Here is an 11,132-nt window from a genome sequence, read left to right as displayed (position 1 = left end):
AATCTTTATTTGAATTACTTCCCTTTGTTTCCATATCCTTTGGGCTTCAACAGTCAAGTTCTTTAAATTTTTCCCCCATCCACCTCTGATATAAACCTTCGGGTGTATATTGCTCCACTTGGTGAATCTCTTATTTATTTTTAGTTACATAACGTCATTTTTTCCCAGAATCACTTATATCCTTTTATTAGACTGGATTCCCAAATAGAGTTGTTGCTAAAATGGGATTCATGATCATTGGAAAACAAATTTTCAGTTTTGTTTGGCCTAAGCTTTACGTCAGTTCTATCTTACATTGTTTGAATCTTTTTTGTTACTCAAATCAACTTGATTTGAAACTTAAGACTATATTCCTGTTAAGTAAGATAAGGTTTTGTTCACTTTGATCTGACAATAGCGCGGAACACACTGCGGAAAGATACACTGCACTACGAATGTAGCCAAATATTCTAAATCGTATTTTCAATTTTTCTTGGTCAATGACAATTAAAATGTCTACATATTTACGTAAGAAGTTGTAACACTTTCAAATTAAAACAAATTAATGTACTTTTAACAATAAATGAGATAGTATTGCATACTGTATCTGCGCTATACGACAAGTTATAATAGAAAAAAAACTCTTCTTCCTCTACAGGAAACTACAAAGAACCAGTTATTACATGTACAAAAATCAATTAACACAAATTTCTATCTTCCAGTGTGATATAATTGCTATTGTCGGAAGTATGCCCCTTTTTAATAATCAAAGCACTGAAAGTGCTGACAGCAAGAGGCTCATTGCAGTTGGACAAATGTGTATACTCAGTTCACCAGCCTATTAAGTACCGCCAATAAAGTCAAATACATTCAAAGACCCCCTTTTTTGTTGGGTTCTTGCCAGATTTTGGAATATGTTTTGACAGTTCAAATAAATAGTACCATAGTCATCTACCAATATCGTTCAAAACAGGACACGATGTCAAACTTTTCCCAATCCCAAGTGTCATTTCATTTTACATAGGCTTTTGCATGAACAACTTGTAAACTCTTCTATTTTTAAGCCTGTGCAGTTTTGCATGTAAATTTGAACCGAGTCCTTATTTCAACATACTTTATTTTTAAAGCTTGTGTCCTCAAGCAGTTACCATAGGAGATATAATATTGGTATATCTACGTTAGAAGAAGGACAGGAATTCTAATCATTGAATTGAATTTAGTTAAGAGCTGACGTTTAAGGTCATTGTGGAGTTCAACGCGATATGAATTTTGGGCCAGCAAATTGGTACAGAATAATGTTCATGTGTAGCAGAGAATGAGTTTTGAGCCTTTACAGGCTACATAAATATCGAAATTGACAAGTGAACATACCTTTGAGATAGTTAAAAACACACATTAAAAGCTACAACACTATTAGAATATGATGATATTCGTATATTGTAATGGAATAGCATATACCAAACAAAAATATTCAACAAAAAATAATCTGTTGAAATAATGTGGCTGGGATGAGACATATTTTGATAATTTCACATAGTTCAATTGTTTTTATACTTAAATATTGTTATTACATTGACAACAAATATTTTAGGATGGAAAACGAAAGATAATGAGAGGAAATGTTGCTGTGTGACTTAACTAATTATGACATACGATATAAAATCATATTTTCAAACTTGGTCGTCAGTTTGATGACGTCATAAATCAGTTCAGTCGCGGTAATTAGTGCCAGTGTTTAACTGTATCCCCGTTAAGATATTTATTTTTCGGATATGAAGCTAGTGTTATCATTTATCTAAGCAAATGAGGAATATCTTTTTTTTCTCTTTTGGTTTATATTGACTTTTGTATTTAATAAAATTATATTGGTTTTCTAAAAACTACATTTTCACATAGCAATTGCGGCTTTAAGTTTGAAATAATATTGTTTCATTTGTTCTAGTAAATGGGTTGGTATATCTGAGAAACAGTGTTTAATAACTGAAAAGGATGGTCAATCTAGTTGTTGAAGGCAAATCAAATGATCTTGAAAAACTGCTAGGAAATGATGGCAAAAATGGCATTTAGGGATACCCTCTACCAAAAGGAAAAAATAATATTCAGATTTAATATTAATGTTTTAAATATGTTTATTGGCTTCTTAAAACTTTACATAATACTATAAGCATATTTCTAGTGAATCGATGTAGATTTTTATGTTTAACTTTACACAAAAGATGCATTAATATTTCTAGGGAAACAATGGTGTCCTATGAAGGGCCAGTGAACTTTGGAAGTATCAAGGATGACCAAAGTTGAAGTTGTCTAAGATGTAGAAAAAGAGAACATGTCAGAAAAGGTTAAAACAGTGGGTAAGTACAAAAGGAATGGCAGTTTGTAAAGACAGAGAATTAAATCATGCCTGATCGATTTGTTTATGTAATTCGCTTCATGGGCAAAAAAAAAACAACGTAACTGTTTTTACGTGTTACAAACAACAAATATTCATATTTGGGATGTGTTTGTTCTTGTAAGTAAATTGTTTGTAGACTATGGAAGCTTACATAAATACTATTTAAGTTTACGTAGGGAATCAATGGCGATATTTGAGAAACCTTTTTGTTAAATTACTACAACGGATGTTCATCTTGAGGGTGTAGAAGATACAATTATGGATCTTGAGAAAGAAAGATGCATCGTTGAATGTTTTTGCCATAGCAGGTCTATACAGAACAGGAAAATCGTACCTGATGAAACTTTTGGACGGCAAAACATCTGGTATAGTTTTTACTAACATAACGTTATCTCCATTCTTGACTACATGTATCAGGTTGCACCATGTTCTAAAGATGAATTACTAAAATTGTTAATATCTGAAAAGCCAAATATTATTAACTATAAGGTGAAATATTTCTCTGTTATATAACTTTACATTAATGATCAGTATCCTTAAAGAAAGTACTTATACTATTCAGTTTGGCCGTGTCTGACAGTAATAGTACTTAAATAGATACTGACTTTAGTTTTCGAACCAGCTTAAAAATATATTCAAATTTTTAATATATCAACTAAGCAAAGGAAAGTTAAATTGTGTTGGAGCGATTATTTTCAAGTTATATTCTTCTCTTCTATCTAAATACACTGTTAACTTATACGTTTACATGTTTAAAAATAGTGACAGCATCTAACCCGGTCCAAATATTTTTGTCCTTCTCTTAATTGTTCAGTAAGACTTAAAAATAATATCATCGCTTGCGTCTTATAGTGATTTAAGTGCAAGTTTTGAAGATATTAAGATTTGTCTCAGAGAGAGCTATCTCCTTGTGCCCTTTATATTAAGATTTGGAGCCCCCCTTAAAAAGTTTTTCAGTCACATCCTAAGCTATCTCCACTTATCGAAAACACGTCAAGGTTTACCTATTATAGTGAGCTAAGTCCTGGAGTTAGCGTAATATAACAGTAACCCCACTTTTATCCAATGACACTACGATTGACAGACATGTGATAAGTTTTTGCTCCATCACATAGCGAGTTAACTCCTTTGCACTTGTACATTATGGTAAGCTATGACCAATTTAGCCAATAAAATCACTGTAACAGCATGCTCCCGCCGTAGTTTTGCATGAGTGATACAGACGATATAAAAACAGTTGTATTTTTGCAGTATTATAAATAGAAATGTGAGTATTTGACAATGTTTGTTTTTTTCTCTCCGTATTCCACATGTTCTTACTTGCATAACTATTCCAAAAACGTTTGCTGAATGACTTTAAAATTCTGTGATCATTAGGTGAATTTTTAGTGCAAAGATTCAGATATAACAGTTTCGGATACTGAATTCCATCCAACCTAATCATGCCAGTAAATCTATATCTCATACGCTCGAAGGGTCGTCTATCCGTCTGTCAGTCCGTGCAAACGCAAGATTTGTGGTAAAAGGTGTTGGCTAATACGAAAGAAATCTATTGTACGACTATATATTGCATAACCATTAAATTCCTTTGTCCTTTAAATGGACATTGTTTTGTTTGAGAACAATGGAAATACCAACTAAGCTACCAAACATGTTATATTTTGTTACTACAAAGAATTGATGCCCATAATATTTGGTTTAATTTTTTTTTAAAACAAAAGCGTTATGACCCTTTGAAAATTTTCTTAGCAGTTATAGGCCATGAGCCAGAAGCGGTTTTGCTCCCCCCTCAGGGGGATTTTGTGGACTACATTGTTTTGAAACTCTAATGTGTGGTGAACATTTTGGCATAAAGTTTGCAACTGGCGAGTGGGGTTTTTCTCCGTAACAACGCTTTAAAATACGTTACCCTCAAAACCAATAATTTTTTCATCATTTTTTACAGACAAATGGTACCATTATGTAAGTAAATCATTTCAAGTTTGTATATCTTATTTCAAAGTATATACTAGATGCTGCGATTTGATTAAACTTCTATGTCTAAAATTAATGTAAAAGAAGGAAAATATCGGAAAAAGATACGTTAACCTTAAAAACCAAACATTTTTGGCATAAAGTTTTACTGCAAAGTTCAGCAAAAATAATTATATATAGATTGCTTGTATAAGTTAAGGAAAAGCATACTTTTAGCGATTCTTAAAATGTAACGTCACTCTTCCAAAATACGCTATTTTTCAATCATACCTAATTAAAATATGTTTTCTTAAGAATGTTGAATCAATTGTATATTGACATTCTTTAGTTACATGTAATTCAACTATATGCTTATTTATCAACAAGCCTCTAACTTGTAAAATATGTTACATTGGATTTTACATTACATTTTACGTTACCAGACATACAAATTGTAGAGTATATCTTCTGTTTCTTTAAAACATACTTTATAATTTGAAATTAAAAAGTACAATATAATTCTATTCTGAACAGTAATGTTTTGCATTTCAAACTGTAGGGTTAACTTAAAACACATGTATTAATATATCAAAATAAGTTACAAATTACGTTACAGAACACACTAACTATATCTCTTGTGTTCTGTTAACTTTTGATATACTGTAGCACTTAGAAATAGCATATTTACAGTTCAGTCAAAATATGCTTTAACATAGCTTTGCATTTTAACTTTAAACCCATGTATTTAAAAAAATCTACGTTACAATTTACGTTACCGAACATATAAACCATACATTTTCATGTATTCTGTAATGTGAACACCTACTTTATTTTTGGAAAATAGAAAACTAACAATGTTTTATTTTTATATTTTGCTTTATATTTTAAACACATACATTTAACAACCAAACTATGAAACTAGAACCTTATCAACACGGTCCATGATCACACCTTCATGAGAACATTTAATATATATTGATTTTTAGCAAATTTTAGTGACATACAATATATACAGATATTGCCCGAAACAGTGCTCTATAATGATGCTAAATTTGAAACAGGCTTATCACTATATTTAGAAAACTTGTGCAAGTTTATGCACACAAATTGTACATTTTGTTAACTGCTATAATTTGTAACTGTGGTTGTTTTGAGTGTACAGTAGATTCCTTCATCAATATAGACTTCATCTGATATGTTGTCAATTTCAACTGTATCCTTAAGAAAACATATACCATGTACATTTAGCTTCTATGGAGTCGGTATCCAATTCATGGTCATGACTTGAATATTGCGACTTTCTTTAACACTGTCTGTATATATTGATGGAAGTTCAATAATACAATTATAGGAACTTCCTCAAAATAAGATATTCTGTAAGTGAAATTGATGTAACTCTAGTAGGTAAAAGTAAAGTGCAAAATAGCACATTAGATTTGCCCACTCTGAAGGCAAGTTTTTACAAAACTAACTCTTTTGAAGGCAAATATGGGACTTTATATTTTATGGCCTTTGGGTGAAGGCCGTTGCTCCTTGACAAGTTTATGCCAGACCGAGGCCCAATTTGATTTCCAGTCATTTGAACCTCAACTGGTTTCTAGAGAATTTAGAGACAAATAACAATAATGGGGAACATTGTTACTACAAGTCAAGCCACTTGTGTGAAGTTGGGAGGCCACTTCCTTCCAAAGGTTTGTGGACCTCACACAAGCAACCCCATTCAACATCAAGAGCTCGCTAGAGTATTGCCCTTTAGTAACACTGGACAGTTGCCTTTTAATACTGTTGTGAACCAACAGTTAATCTATCCTTGTATTGTCTAGGTCATGAGGGTATATAGGCCTGGTGGTTGCAACTGCTAGAAACCTTGTCATTGTATTCGGTACCACCTTCTCTAACAGGGTTCAATCTTCCCGCATTTAACCTAAGTGTATGTACATTAAGTCCTCCATGGCAGCACCTATGGAATAAATATATGTTGAGCGATACTTGTCCTGCGTGGCAAACTGTAGTGTCCTTCTTTGGGCATCTGTGTCCTTTACGTCCATTTTACTAATTCCTTCAGTTCGAAATTGGTAGTTTACACTACCCTTTCTGTGCATATTTCGGAGGAAAAGAGTGACGATTATAGCAGTTTCAGTTGAATTTAGACTGCTCATTGACAGTAATGGCGAGAGCAACACTGCCATTGCCCCTAGTCCCAGGTTCGAGTAGGAAATTGTGTACCAAGTACTGGTAAACTGCGTGTCCCGCCCAGAACAGTATGTGCTGAACTTACCGCAAGATTGTTACAGGGTATTAAGCTCTAAAAACAAACAAACAACCAAAAGTAGTATGATCTTCCGGAAGCACAAAGTATATCCGAATAGCATTCGGAAACGACCTTACCTAGTACAGGTAAACGGCTTCGGTCTGCCCAGGAACCTTGTGAGTTGGTTAAATGAGGGAAGCGTCGTGGGCTAGGGGTAGTGCGCCGGACTTTGTCTCCAAAGGTCGTTGGTTCGAATTCCGCCTGAGACGTGTTTCTTCCACTGTTTCTCCAAACTCTAAATAGGCGCGAGTACTGGAAACCCAGGAAGCAGCGCCGGGCGTAACCCTTGTTTCATAATAGAGGTCAAACAGTCAAATAAATACATTTAAGCTAAACCCGCCGTGTATATCTGAAAGATTGCTGAAAATGGCGTTAAAATCAACACAACAGCAACAACAACATTCGTATTCGTCATCGTACATTCAAAAGTTTATTATTTAGTAAACGTCCACTGAAGATAGATCATTTTTGAAAATAGAAAAATTAGAAGCAATTGTTTTAACTTCTTGTTTCGCTATGATCACTTAGCGCACTGTAATAGGCAGAAATATCGATAGACATTTTTCATTTTTAAGCTATCTCCAATTATAACGAAAATATGGGATGTTAAAGTTTTGAAGCCATTATTTCTCGAAACGGAAAAAGGACATAGCTCACTATAAAAAGTAAGCGACGATATGGTTGGTAACAATACCAAATATCATTGGTAAAGTCACAATCTTAATGTTGATATCAAAGAACGAGTTGCATGTATACTCTGTTATGAATGTGAACTTCAAACTGCTACTCACTTAGAGTAAGTCAAAAATGACGAAAATAGGCTTTAAAGGAAATATCAAGAACCAACAAATGTCAAATGCTAAAGCTATTTATTTTCGGGTGTATTCTTAATGTAATATGTGATAAATGTACTTTATCTAGAAAACAACTTGTACTCCGTCAACAAGGGTTTTGTTGCATCGAAGAGGTAACCGAAGAGTAAGAGTATATTTAGAACGAAAATTTTGTTAGCTGTAAGAATTATGTGTATGTGGACCATTGAATCCAGTGCATATTTTTAACACCAGGTTTAAAGCACTAAGGTAAAACTGTTGCATTTTTCTTTGCATGATAAGTCTTACTGATATGTCAAGGATGCGGTTAACGGTTTCAGATGTAATGATTAACGTATTTATAAACGGCATACTTTATCATGAAAATAGGCAAACTGTAGTTTTCCCAACCTCATCTTTAAACAGCTATTTGTTATGGAAAATAGGAAAAATAAATGCAGGCAAAGTGATTTCATATAAAACTGGCAGTTAAAGCTTCATCTTGGAAAGCAGGAAATATCAACTCTCAACTACAAAGCTTAAATTGCATTAATCTTACAGTCAAACATAAGTTTAGGGTATTATTATTAGGTACAATTTGTTCGTAATAGAATAGAATGGCATGGCATTGGATTTTGTTGATTATGTAACTGCTTGTATCTGTTACGTTTAATCACCCATTTCACAATTTCATATAATATGATTCATTTAAATTCCATAAGGTTAAACTGAATTATTTGAAGTAGAAGATTTCAAAACAGAAGCATAAAACCTTAACTAAGATGAATTAGACACAGAATTCCATATTTAGGTATTTAACAATAGTAATCACGACAAAGAAAGAAGTCATATTTAAATTCAATCAATATATCTTTATTCATGTATTAGTAGTGTGTACATTAGAATGCTTGCCATTCTGTTTAATTGTAACACACACAGCTATGGTGGCGTGATATTTGGTCACAAACGTTACTTAAAGGACAGTTCTAATTATCACGACCAATACCTCCTATGAAATCTTAAAGAGTTAAAATTAAGTATGTGACTGTAAATCTGTTAATATCTTTAAATGAGTCTCTAAGAGTTACAAAGAAACGTAAGTTACAAATACCCTGTTTTGGTGAACAATAAGTCTGAAAGTTATTAAATTTCGTTAGACATGTTTTTGATAACTATTTTATTTCTACTATGTTGTCTGAGGCAAACATATTTTACTGTGATTGGTACAATTTGTTTTTTTTGAAATAAACTAACGTAACATAATGACTGTGACGAATAAATGCATTTTCATTGGAAGTCTCTGTTATATCACTCCTGGGACATTCTTCTCAGTTTTCATGTTATTTTGTTTTACCAAATGGAAAAAACAGGAGTAATTGTGAAATTTTGATTCATTTGTTGATTACAAAAAGAAATAAAATCAGTATAATCTCTGTGTTGTAGTTTTGTATGTATAAAAATTATATTTTATAATTTCTGAGAAAATAACTATTGTGAGACGTTAGAACTTGTGATATTCCCACTATTTCCATCATTTTTGTACAGTTCATACCAAAAAGATATACTTGAAACTGTCTAAATTGTAAATTTCTTCGCTAGTAATTTTCTTGAAAGATAGAAAAATATTTTCCATGCTGCCCTCAATCAAGTGAAAAAAATCTCCACAAGATACAAGCTGTTTCATGTATATATTTTGATTTGCGATCAAATTGCCTTTTCAATCATGCCCTTATTTTTAGGTTACCACGTCGGCGCACGTAACTGCTTAACTAAGCGACATTTATATTTCATCTGACTGGGTATTGTTTATATAATTCTAATGTGATCGAATGCCAGTCAAACAATTATAATGTATTACATCAAACTAGAAGATGCTTTCGTAGAGAAGCGCGCGTCTCCCCAAAGCACAGAAATAATAGGCAAGAAGTCAATAGCGGACAAGAGGGAAAACCAAAGAGACACTGACGGTTGGCTTAGTGGAATGAAATAGGAATCATCTGCTCGGCATGACCAATTATCCCATGAAGTTTCAATATTCTGCGTCAAATGGTTCTAGCTGTAGTGATCTCAAAATTAAAAGAGGTCATCTACTCTGTATGTCCAATCATTCTATTACGTTTCAGCTTTCTTGGTCAAGTAGTTCTCAACTTATTGTTTTTCATGTTCTGGCCCCTGTGACCTGGACTTTTAATCGAGTGACCCAATGTTCAATAGGAGTCATCAAGTCTGCATGTCCAGTAGCCTATGAAATTTCAACATTCCAGGTCAAATGGTTGTCAAGTTATTGATCGGAAACGGTTTTTCATGTTCAGGCCCTGTGACCTTGACCTTTAGTGAAGTGATCCCAAAATATATATGGGTCATCTAGTCTGTATGTCAAATCACGCTTTGAAGTTTAAACATTCTGGGTCATGTGGTTCTCATGTTATTGATCGGAAGCGGTTTCCATGTTCAGACCCCTGTGACTTTGACCTTTAATGGAATGACCAAAAAACAATAGGGGTCATCTACTTCATAAGCCCTGTCACTCTTTGAAGTTGAAGGTTCTACGTGGAATTTTTCTCAAGTTATTGATCGGAAATTAAATGACGAACGGACGGACGGCAGGACAAAAACAATGCTATTACTACAATTAATCGGTTATCAGGAACACTTATTGACAGACAGAAAGACATATACTCTTATTTATAAACAGATCCAATGGTACATATACATTGAAATAACATCATTTATAAATTAACACATATGAGTACATACGGCAGGTGCAGAGACAAATATTTACAATGCGATTGTTTTTTCGGGGACAGTCTGAACATATATTATCACTACAGTTCCAGTCACTGTTTGATATAAGACAACTAATGACCAGCTACGACTGGATGTCGCAGCAAGAAAATGCATAAAACTCTTGCCACAAACCATGGACGTTCGTGGTTTTGTATTTGGGGAGGTTTTCATATTCCAAAACACTGCCTGTGACTAAATTGATTGTAGCTTGTGGTAGTTGGCCTGAGGTAAGCCTTTAAAAGCGCTATTGTCAAGTTTTGAATGTTTTATAATGGGACCTTCCTGCTGTCCAAGACGCGCTCAACTATGCCATATAATTCGCACGGCCAATCGAGACCAGTGGCACGACCAGTCCAACTTTGCTTGAAAGTAACATGTAGTCTTGGGTTAATGCGCGACAAACCCCTAAACGTCATGCTACCAGTCCGCAGACAAGTCGGGATAAGGCCTATTGTGTGACTGGAAGGGTGACATCCCAGAAAGAAACGCAAGTCGAATGTATCCGAGGCATAATATATCTAACGTTCTACATAGCAAGCAGTTACAAGCGGTTACAATGTTAACCCGCACTATATTAAAAATTATTATATACATAAAATTTAGTTACCCTGTCGTATGTACATACCCTTTTGCTTAACGTTGTACACGACATCAACGAGGTTAAATTGACTTTGATTTTATTGACTGTTTTGGGCAAATTTCCAAATGCAGGCTTTTTAGGTCCAGTTAAAATTTGTAATTATAATAAGTTAAAAAAAAATAAGTTTGAATTGTGCGCGCACTGTATACAAGTCGAGTTAAGATTTCGTTTATATATGAATGGATCAATGACATTGCAGTGTTTTTGTTATTTAAATTCCTACTATAGTAAATATGCCTGCATTCTTCATGACTACAG

The sequence above is a fragment of the Mercenaria mercenaria genome, unplaced genomic scaffold (assembly GCF_021730395.1).
Source record: "Mercenaria mercenaria strain notata unplaced genomic scaffold, MADL_Memer_1 contig_618, whole genome shotgun sequence".
Lineage (NCBI taxonomy): Eukaryota > Metazoa > Mollusca > Bivalvia > Venerida > Veneridae > Mercenaria > Mercenaria mercenaria.
The sequence above is the reverse complement of the archived record's forward strand: the minus strand, read 5'-3'. Positions refer to the sequence as shown.